A 10,474-nucleotide genomic window follows, 5' to 3' on the forward strand; every position below is an offset into this window, starting at 1 on the left:
ACATGCACAAGTAATTTTTAGAGAGATTAGATATTATGTGCTTTATCTCGAGTAACAGTCATGAGAACAACATGCGGTCTTAAAAAATGTCCAATTTACTAATCAAATTACTACTGAAATGAAGAGAATTGTGTTCTGTATAATAGTGACCCAGACTGAGTATTTTCGAGGGGCCGAAGTTTCATCCATTTTTAGGCCTAATATGGGAAAAAGTAGGCCGAGATTAAATCCATGCGAACGAAACAAAATTCATAAAATTTGGGGTGGTAAATTTTCTTGGAAAAGTATTCGGATTTTGTGACACATTCGACCTTTCGGGAACTTTGACCGGATTGCGTCGATGGTGGTAAGACGGAAGAGCGGCGCATGGTTCTGACGGTCTGATGCGCTTTGGGACTGATCAAAATATGGGCGATATTTATGTCAATACAGCGTTTTTCCATGATTACAGAATTGTTCGAGGGAATTAATCGGATTATCGAAATTGGGAGCGGGTATTTCGCCTACGTTTTGCAACTGGTTATTTCGCCACCAATAACACTTCTTTTTTTTTTTTTTTTTTTAACTCTTTATTTGTTCCACATTCAAAATAAATTACATTTCATTTTTAACCTAGGTGCTCCAGTTACTACAGTAACTTACCAGCCTTAATTGTTATGATATATATCTAAGTGTTTTTACATTGTTCCTGTCTTGGCAATTCAGTATTTTAAACAGGTTTTTTAAACCTGCATGTCAGTATAACAATTGATATCTTAAAACTAAAAACTAAAAACTAAAACTAAATCTTATCTAAGTATAAAGGGAATTAATCGTTGCAATTGAGGATTGTAACGATTTTTGCCGGAAATTATTAATTATTTTGTTGGACATTTGTGCTAAAGTCTCAACATTCGAAATTCTATGTACTTCGGTAGTACTGTACCAGGGAGGCAACTTCAAAATCATCTTCAGAATTTTGTTCTGAATCCTTTGAAGTGCTTATTTCCTGGTAGTGCAACAACTAGACCATATTGGCACAGCGTAAAGCATGGCCGGTCTAAAAACTTGTTTAAATATTAGAAGTTTATTCGTCAGGCAAAGTTTGGATTTCCTGTTAATAAGAGGATACAAACATTTTATATATTTGTTACATTTGGCTTGAATGCCCTCAATGTGATCTTTAAAAGTTAATTTATGGTCAAGTATTAATCCAAGATATTTCACTTGGTTTGACCAGGAAATTGGAACTCCGTTCATAGTGACTATGTGACTACACTGAAACAAATCGACATGTACCGTTTATTGGATCCATCTTATAACATAGCAATGTCAGCAGATTTATTCATTCTATGTGATGATTGATAGATTCCATTGGATTATCACTTAAAAACTATGACTGCGATATGGAATGATTTCTATCGTAATTTCACATACTAAGTACTTGATAATACTTTGCTTCGAACGTGGTTAGCGATAGGTAATAAGTATATGAATATTGTCTGATATATTTCCTGGTGAAAAACTGTTGATATGTCATGGGTGGGAACAGACATCTAGAAACTAATGGAAAATCATATAAGTTTGCACTATGAGAAAATCCAGTAAAATATACCTGTTTTCACGATGAATATTGCTCACTAAAAGGTATATCTTATAAGATAATCATGTATATTTTATTGGAGTTGCTTTTAACGATTTTTGACGTTTGTTGATATTTCGCGTGTAAACAGACATGTAGAAACTATTGGACAGTCATTTAACTTTGCAGAATAGGAAAACATGTATATCTCATTGGAATAGCTTCCTTTGATTTTTGACGTTTAAAGATTGTAAACAGATCTATCCCAATCATTATATAATCATATAGATTTGCCTTTTAAGAAATCCAACAGCAAACATTTGTTTTGGCATGGGTTTCTGGGGTGAATATCGCTCTCAATAAAATACATCTTTCATGATTGTTCTTTATAAATTATTGAAACAATTTTCAACGATGTTATCTACTTATCTACTAATACTTTTACTCATTAAAATGATAAGTCGAATTAAATATTGCTAACAACAATGATATTGTATTGAATAATCTTTGTTTGTTATTGTTCCATAAGATAAGGGGTTCCGGAAAAGAATGTATCGATATTGAAAAAAAAAATGATTTTACTGTAATATTTACTTTGCCAAGATTCTAATAGTACGCCTTCTATATGGCTAATTCAGATTCCAGGACAATTCAAGAACCAGTTCCATGAACTTATATAATGTAGTCGTTGTTTTATTGCACACAGGAGCATTAAGAAAGATGTGAATACACGACACAACCGAAACGGAGCATATATTGGTCAGTGTTATTTTTCTTCACTCTAGCAAAACGAGCATAACGTTGCACTACATTCCATGTCGGGAGAGCTGTTCTTACTTCATGCTATTTGAACGAGCTCAATCTTGAAGTAAGTCGTGGACCAATGAAATCGAGCGCAGACACCGAAAGCATCACACCTTAACAGTCCTTGATCGAATCCCAAATCAGCTACAATAAAAAAAAAAAAAAAAAAAGGCACAACTGTGAAAGCTCCCACTGCCTGATGTTTATTTTTCGATTTATTTTTAGAAATCGATTAAATATATGTGTCAAAAGAAGAAGTAAATTTCATGTGATTTTCACACAAACTTTACTTCGATTGATTTATGGCACATATATTATATTGTGGTGAAAAGTGTAGCTTATGCTTATGGGTTTCAAATCCATTTCAGTTAATTATTATAATTTGATCGATTTTCATTTATCATACGACGATCATATAAAAGTTACCAAATTATCAGCATTGTAAATGTATCAGATATTCATATAGAATTTACCTGGCACATTTTCAATCATATAATTTTCAATGGATTATCTTATAGCGCAAATTTATAAGATTTCCACATAACAGGAATATGTCATATTGGTTCAGTGTACTACTAGGTTTCAAAAAGGAAGCCCTGGGCTTATGTGGAAATATTATAAGTTGAGTTTTGGAAGCGTTGGGAGAAATCTTCCATTTTTGTAAATAAGAAGAGAAAATATCTAAACTTTTCTGAAGTCTGCTGCAAATAACACGAAGACTTCTTCCTTTAGCGGAAATGCCTGTGTCATCAGCGAACAAAGATTTGTGGCAACCCTGATGCAAATCAGGGAGGTCCGAAGTGAAAATGTTATACAATATAGACCCAAGAATGCTACCCTGAGGAACTCCTGCTCTAACAGGTAGTCGATTAGATTTGGAATTTTGATAATTTACCTGCAGAGTTCTGTCAGTTAAATAATTTTGAACTAATTTCATAATATAAAGTGGAAAATTAAACTTTTTCAATTTAGCAATCAAACCTTCATGCCAAACACTGTCGAATGCTTTTTCTATGTCTAGAAGAGCAACTCCAGTTGAGTGGCCTTCAGATTTGTTTGAACGAATTAAATTGGTAACTCTCAAGAGTTGATGAGTAGTTGAATGCCCATGGCGAAATCCAAACTGCTCATCTGCAAAAATTGAGTTCGTATTGATGTGAAGCATCATTCTATTCAAAATTATTTTTTCAAAAAGTTTACTTATTGAAGAAAGCAAACTTATTGGACGGTAGCTAGAAGCTTCAGCTGGATTTTTATCCGGCTTCAAAATTGGAACAACTTTTGCATTTTTCCATTTATCAGGAAAGTATGCCAAATGGAAACATCTGTTAAATAATTTTACCAGGAAAGACAAGGTACTCTCTGGGAGTTTTTTGATGAGGATATAGAAAATTCCATCATCACCTGGAGCTTTCATATTTTGAAATTTTTTAGTTATAGACCTTACTTCGTCCAAATCAGTCCCCCAGGAATCATCAAAAATATTTTCCCGAGAGAAAATATTCCGAAAATTCCGAGCAACCTGATTCTCAATAGGACTAGTAAGACCCAAACTGAAATTATGCGAACTCTCGAATTGCTTAGCAAGTTTCTGAGCTTTTTCCAAATTTGTGATCAAAATTTTACCACCTTCTTTAAGCGCTGGAATTGGCTTTTGAGGTTTTTTCAAAATTTTTGTGAGTTTCCAAAAGGGTTTGGAACTCGGGTCTAATTTAGAAACATTATTTTCAAAAGTTTTGTTCCTCAGGGCAGAGAATCGCTTTTTAATTTGTTTTTGCAAATCCCGCCAGATAACTTTCATGGCAGGATCGCGTGTTCTTTGAAATTGTCTCCTACGGACATTTTTAAGACGGATCAAGAGCTGAAGATCATCGTCTATTATAATTGAATCGAATTTAACCTCGCATTTTGGTACTGAGGCAGCTCTTGCTGCAACTATAGAAGTAGTCAGAGATTCAAGAGCATAATTAATTTCATCTTTGGTTTGCAAAGGAATGTTTGGATCGAAGTTATATTCCATAAATGTTCGATACTGCTCCCAATCAGCTCTATGGTAATTGAAAGTAGAGCTGTTGGGATTAGAAATTATTTCTTGAGATATTTCAAAAGTTACTGGAATGTGATCAGAACCGAAGTCAGCATGGGTAACCAATTGGCTACAAAGTTGACATGAATCAGTTAAGACCAAATCAATAGTTGAGGGATTTCTCGCAGAAGAAAAGCATGTTGGGCTGTTTGGATATTGAATAGTGTAATAACCTGCAGAACAATCATCAAACAGAATATTACCATTGGAATTGCTTTGAGCATTATTCCATGAGCGGTGTTTTGCATTAAAATCACCAATAATGAAGAATTTAGACCTATGACGGGTAAGTTTCTGAAGGTCACCCTTGAGAAAATTCTTTTGCTGGCCTACGCATTGGAATGGCAAATAGGCAGCTATAAACGTAAGTTGTCCAAATTTTGTTTCAACAGAAACTCCCAAAGTTTCAAAAACTTTGGTTTCAAATGAAGAAAGAATTTTATGCTTGATTCGTCTATGAATAATGATGGCAACGCCACCACAGGGTCCATCAAGACGATCATTTCTATAAATCAAATAATTTGCGTCCTTCTTAACCTTATGGTCAGGTTTAAGGAACGTTTCAGTTATAACGGCAATATGCACGTTATGAACTCTCAAAAAATTAAATAGCTCGTCTTCATTATCTTTAAGAGATCGAGCATTCCAATTTAAAATGTTTAATGCTTTAAAATCCATTACTGAATTTTAAAGTCATGACAATATTATTAGCAAATTTTACTCCAGTTTGAATAGCATCAAACATGGAGTTAGATTTAAGCATATCAGAAATCATGTCAATTAATGAATTCTGTAAAAATTCCATTTTAGGGGCAGTAATGCTTCCTAAGTCAAAATTGTCAAAATTTCCGTTAGAACGTTGGTTAGTATTTTGATTTCTACCCGCTGCAATAGCAGCATAGGTAGCTCCATTAACTCGCTGAACATTGTTAGCAGCGAGGGGAGTAGGTACAGATGAAACATTTGAAGCAGGGGTGATATTTGTACCTACGGGTACGAATGTAGAATTTGTTCCTCGCTGACCGTTGTTAACAGCAGAGGAATTTGTACCTGGTCGGAAACGTGGAGCGTTTCCTACCTGTCGGTTAGAACGAGATTGTAGGATCGCTTTGCGAGTCTTACATTCCCAAAAATTGGATTTGTGGTTTTCACCACAATTTGAACATTTAAATTTCTTAGGATCTTCCTTCACAGGACAGTCGTCCTTTGCGTGAGAGGAATCACCACAATTCATGCATTTAGCTGGCATGTAGCAATTTTTAGTTCCGTGACCCCATCCCTGGCACTTACGGCACTGGGTGAGGTTTTGGAAATTTCCTCCAGTCTTCCTGAAGTGTTCCCACTTCACTCGGACATGGAGCATAAGGCTAGCTTTTTCTAAGGCCTTAAGGTTGTTTAGTTCACTAGACTTGAAGTGAACTAAATAAAAATCATTAGAAATCCCGTTGCGCGAATCGCCAGGACGGGATTTCATTTTCATTTTGATTACTTGGAGTGGCACAACTCCAAGTAATTTTGCCAGTTCATCTTTGATCTGATCCAGGGATTCACCACTGGGCAGTCCTTTCATGACAACCTTGAACACACGTTCAGTTTTGGTGTCGTAAGTAAAAAAATTGTGCTTCTTCTCAGTAAGATACTTGAGAAGACATTTAAATCCGTCCAAGGTTTCAGCCAATACACGGCATTGACCCCGACGTCCAATTTGTAGTGAAAACTTAACTTTTACGAAATTCAAAAGTTCCATGCGAAGAGCATGGAAATCGGTAGTGGTTATCACAATAGGGGGAATCTTTTCCTTCTTGGCATTAAGCCGGGAAAGTTTACTAGAATTTTTCTTGGATGATGGATCATTCTCATCATCCGTGAGCAAATCAAATTGATTACTCAAATTAATTTCTTCAGAAGGGGGGTCAAGAGTTTGCCCCTTTCTTTTGCGTTTAGGCGCCATGGCGGCAGTAAATTTTTTATCCAAATCGGCTTCCAAGCAGATTACTATAAGAATCTGAAGGATCGAAGAGGAATTTTCCAAATCGATATCCAAGAAGGATTACCTCGGGTAGGGTCCAAACAAGGATCGAAGAGGAATAAGAGGAGTTGAACAAAGTAGAAAATTTTTACAGGTTGAGCACTGAAAAGTGCGATTATGCTATTATCCAAATCGACTTCCAAGCAGATTACTATAAGAATCTGAAGGATCGAAGAGGAATTTTCCAAATCGATATCCAAGAAGGATTACCTCGGGTAGGGTCCAAACAAGGATCGAAGAGGAATAAGAGTTGAACAAGGTAGAAATTTTACAGGTTGAGCACTGAAAAGTGCTGTTTAAATTTGTTGTAGCTTTAGGTAGTAGTAACACTTCCTTAAGCAAAAAGCAAATAGATCCGCACGGCAAGAGAGCACGATGCGGACTGAATAACACTTCTTGACGTCAATCTATTCAGCAGGACAAACTTAACGTATTTCAAAGTTGATACGTGTTTTGGAATGTACCAATAGCGACCATCGAGGATTTTGAACGTATGTACCTCAAGCTTCCCGAAAAACCCGTGTCCCGCTGGATAGACAAACGATTTCGGCATTGACCACGTGGATCAACCAGATTTCCACGAAAATGTGATGTACCAAATGCGTACTTACGAATCTGTAATTCATTTTTAACGTACCTCTTAATTTCACTTAAATGCTTATACTATAATATTAATTCTGACCATGGAATTGGATTCCTCGGAAAATTTTAGCCCGATTTCATATAAAAAAAACCTCCATACACAACAATAGGCTTCTAACGCTGCGTACCGCAACAATAGGGCTGTTTCCTCTACTTAAGTACATCCTAGCCAATTTGAAGACCAAAAACATTTTTCTGCATCCCTTAAAAATATACAAATTTCGAACAAAAACGTTAAAAATCGTAAATAATTATGAAGACGCATGGCACTGTTTGGAAAACTTCATCATAAGACATCCCTTGAACACTTTCTGATCGGTTATGACCAACATACCTAACTGAAATTTACATTTTGATATAACTTACCAGTGATTTAAATAAAAATTAATCTTTTTAATTGGTCGAACCTCTTAACGGAATCCCTTTATGAAGAGCTTTGAGTGTGTTGGTTTATTTCTTTTAAATTCCGTTATAATTGCTTATATTTTGACAGATACGCGTATTTCGTCTACTACTTGCAGACTTCATCAGTGCCAAGTACTGATGTGGTGTTGGTCCTGGGCCCACTTCAATCTTTTTTTAAACTTTTTTGTGGACAACCATGGCTTCTTAAGAGCTACTCTGCCCTTAAGACTTTTCTTATGAAGACGATTTCGTACGGATTGTGATGTCAGTTGAATGGAAAACTCGCTTTCAATCTGTTTCGCAATTTTCGGAGCTGATAGTCCCCGGTCCAGCTCCGCCATCTTCACGATAGCTCGGTCAATTCGACCAGTTGTCTTTGAAGGACGCCCTGATCGCTTAGCTGGTGAGATAGAACCACGCTTTTTGTACATCTACACAATTCTAGCGACCGTATCTTTGTGAAGCTAGACAATATCGGCAATATCACGGTAGTTTTTGCGAGTTTTGTGATGTTCAATAATCAAATTTCGCATTCTGATCGAAATTTGATCTTTTTTACGCATTTTGAAACAAATAACTTCCAATTTTGAACACAAAACTGAAATTTTAAGCAAAAAAACTTCAAGAGCACTAAATGACAGATAGACACAATGTTTACATTCGATAAAATTGCAGAATACACACTAAAACTCTGTAAAACACACTTAAATCATAATATCCGTTTGGGGGTGGATAAACTTTTTTTGCGTAATTTTTTACCATTTTTCATAATTTATCACATGAAATCTCAAAAAAAGATATAAACGCCGTATTTTCAATGGCAATGTGATAAATAAACATAAATTGATAAATCATGGAGGCATACTCATAAAATTAAACTGATTTTCACCAGAAAAATAAAAAAAAATGTTAATTGGTAGGGGGGTGGATAAACTTTTTTTGCATACTGTATACGATTTTTTTCCGTCTTTTGAACATGAGCAGTCCTTTTTACCATTCTAATAAAAACTAATGTTAAAAATTTGATAATATTATTTTTCCTTCTTTTAAAAGCTGTTTGTTCTTTTCTCCAAACAATCTACTATGCTATTAGGTTCTGCAGCGTGACGTCACGAATAAACTCAGTGCTAATCGGCTGAACCTTTTTGACATTGCTGTGGTACTGTTTACAAGCACTTAGTCATTTAAAAAAATATTTTAAAGTTTCCTAATTTTAACTTGAAAATTGTCGAGGAACAGCGCGGTGAAAGCATAAAGGTAACTCGTAAGGCTAGTAGCACAAACGAAGTGACAGACGACTAACTGGCGAAGAAATCCATTTAAATAATGTGGTTCACTGTAATAGAATTTTCTTGGAAGCTTGTGCCATCATCCACCAGATGGGTTAGTTTTTTTGTTTTGATTTGAACAAAGTTGATTTTGTGTACAATGATTATTTGACAGTGTGCAAAGAGTGCGTATCATTTTGTCATTTTTTATGCATTTCAGTTTTGAGTAGAGATAGAACCAAAACATTCTAGTACATTTGGTGAAAATGCTAGTTCAATCTAGTAGTAGCAACAATCAATACGAAACTAACGATTTTAAATGCTCACCACTTTAGTAGCCTATTGGTCCCAAGCAAACGATTAACGTACCCTATTCTAGTCGAAATTCTAGTACTACGCAATGTTTGTTTTGATTCGCTATGAAAGATTGACAGATAAAATGAGGGGTTATTGGTTTTTCCTATGTTTCGAGGGGTGATTCAACAAGCTTGGGACCGAAGATAGTACCAGAGGTGAGCCAAAAAGTTGAACACGTTTCTTCGGGACCTACTTGTCTTAGAGTTACCTCTATGGTAGTAGTGCTGCCATGTGGTACAGTCCAGTAGTAGTGGCATAGAGGTAACTCTAAGACTAGTAGGTCCCGAAGAAACGTGCTCAACTTTTTAGCTCAGCTCTGGTACTGTCTTCGGTCCCAAGCTAATCGATTCACCCCTCGAAACATAGGCAAATCCAATAACCCCTCATTTTATCTGTCAAACTTTCATAGCGAATCAAAACAAACATTGTGTAGTACTAGAATTTTGACTAGAATGGGGTACGTTAATCGATTTGCTTGGGACCAATAGGATAGTCAATTAGTAAGCCAATTTAAAATCGTTAGTTTCCACCGGTTGGTAGTGGTGTTGCCATGTGGTACACTGAAAAATTGCAATAGCAGGTTAGTCACCAAAGTTTTCGAGCCGCTCCGTCTGTCACTTCGTTTGTGCTAGTAGGTCCGGAAGAAACGTGCTTAACTTTTTGGCTCAGCTCTGGTACTATCTTCGGTCCCAAGCTTATCGATGCACCCCTCGAAACATAGGGAAATCCACGAACCCCTCATTTTATCTGTCAAACTTTCATAGATAATCAAAACAAACATAGTGTAGTACTAGAATTTCAACTAGAATGGGGTACGTTAATCGATTTGCTTGGGACCAATAGGCTAGTCAAGTAGTGAGCCAGTTTCAAATCGTTAGTTTCGTATTGATTGTTGGTGAAAGGATGTTGCTCGTGGACAATGCAGAAGTGCGGTTTACATCTCACTGCAGTCTGAAAAATTATCGAGAAAATCTACCCAAGAAAAAATCGACTAAGCCCACATAAACAGTACCACTGAACTGTCATCAGATTGAGGTTAACCCCGACGGTGCAATACCTAATTGGTCCCAGCCAAATCGATTAACGTACCCCATTCTAGTCGAAATTCATTACACTATGTTTGTGTTGATTCGCTATGAAAGTTTGACAGATAAAATTAGGGGTTCGTGGATTTTCCTATGTTTCGAGGGGTTAGCTTGGGACCGAAGAGAGTACCAGAGCTGAGCCAAAAAGTTTAGCACGTTTCTCCAGGACATTCTGGTCTTAAACGCAGGCGAGACTGAGCAGTTATAACATGTTAAAACGATTGTCAAATAATTGCA

The sequence above is a fragment of the Ochlerotatus camptorhynchus genome, unplaced genomic scaffold, assembly GCF_037179485.1.
Source record: "Ochlerotatus camptorhynchus isolate MF236.1 unplaced genomic scaffold, CSIRO-AGI_Acam_v1.1 ptg000209l, whole genome shotgun sequence".
Taxonomy (NCBI): Eukaryota; Metazoa; Arthropoda; class Insecta; order Diptera; family Culicidae; genus Ochlerotatus; species Ochlerotatus camptorhynchus.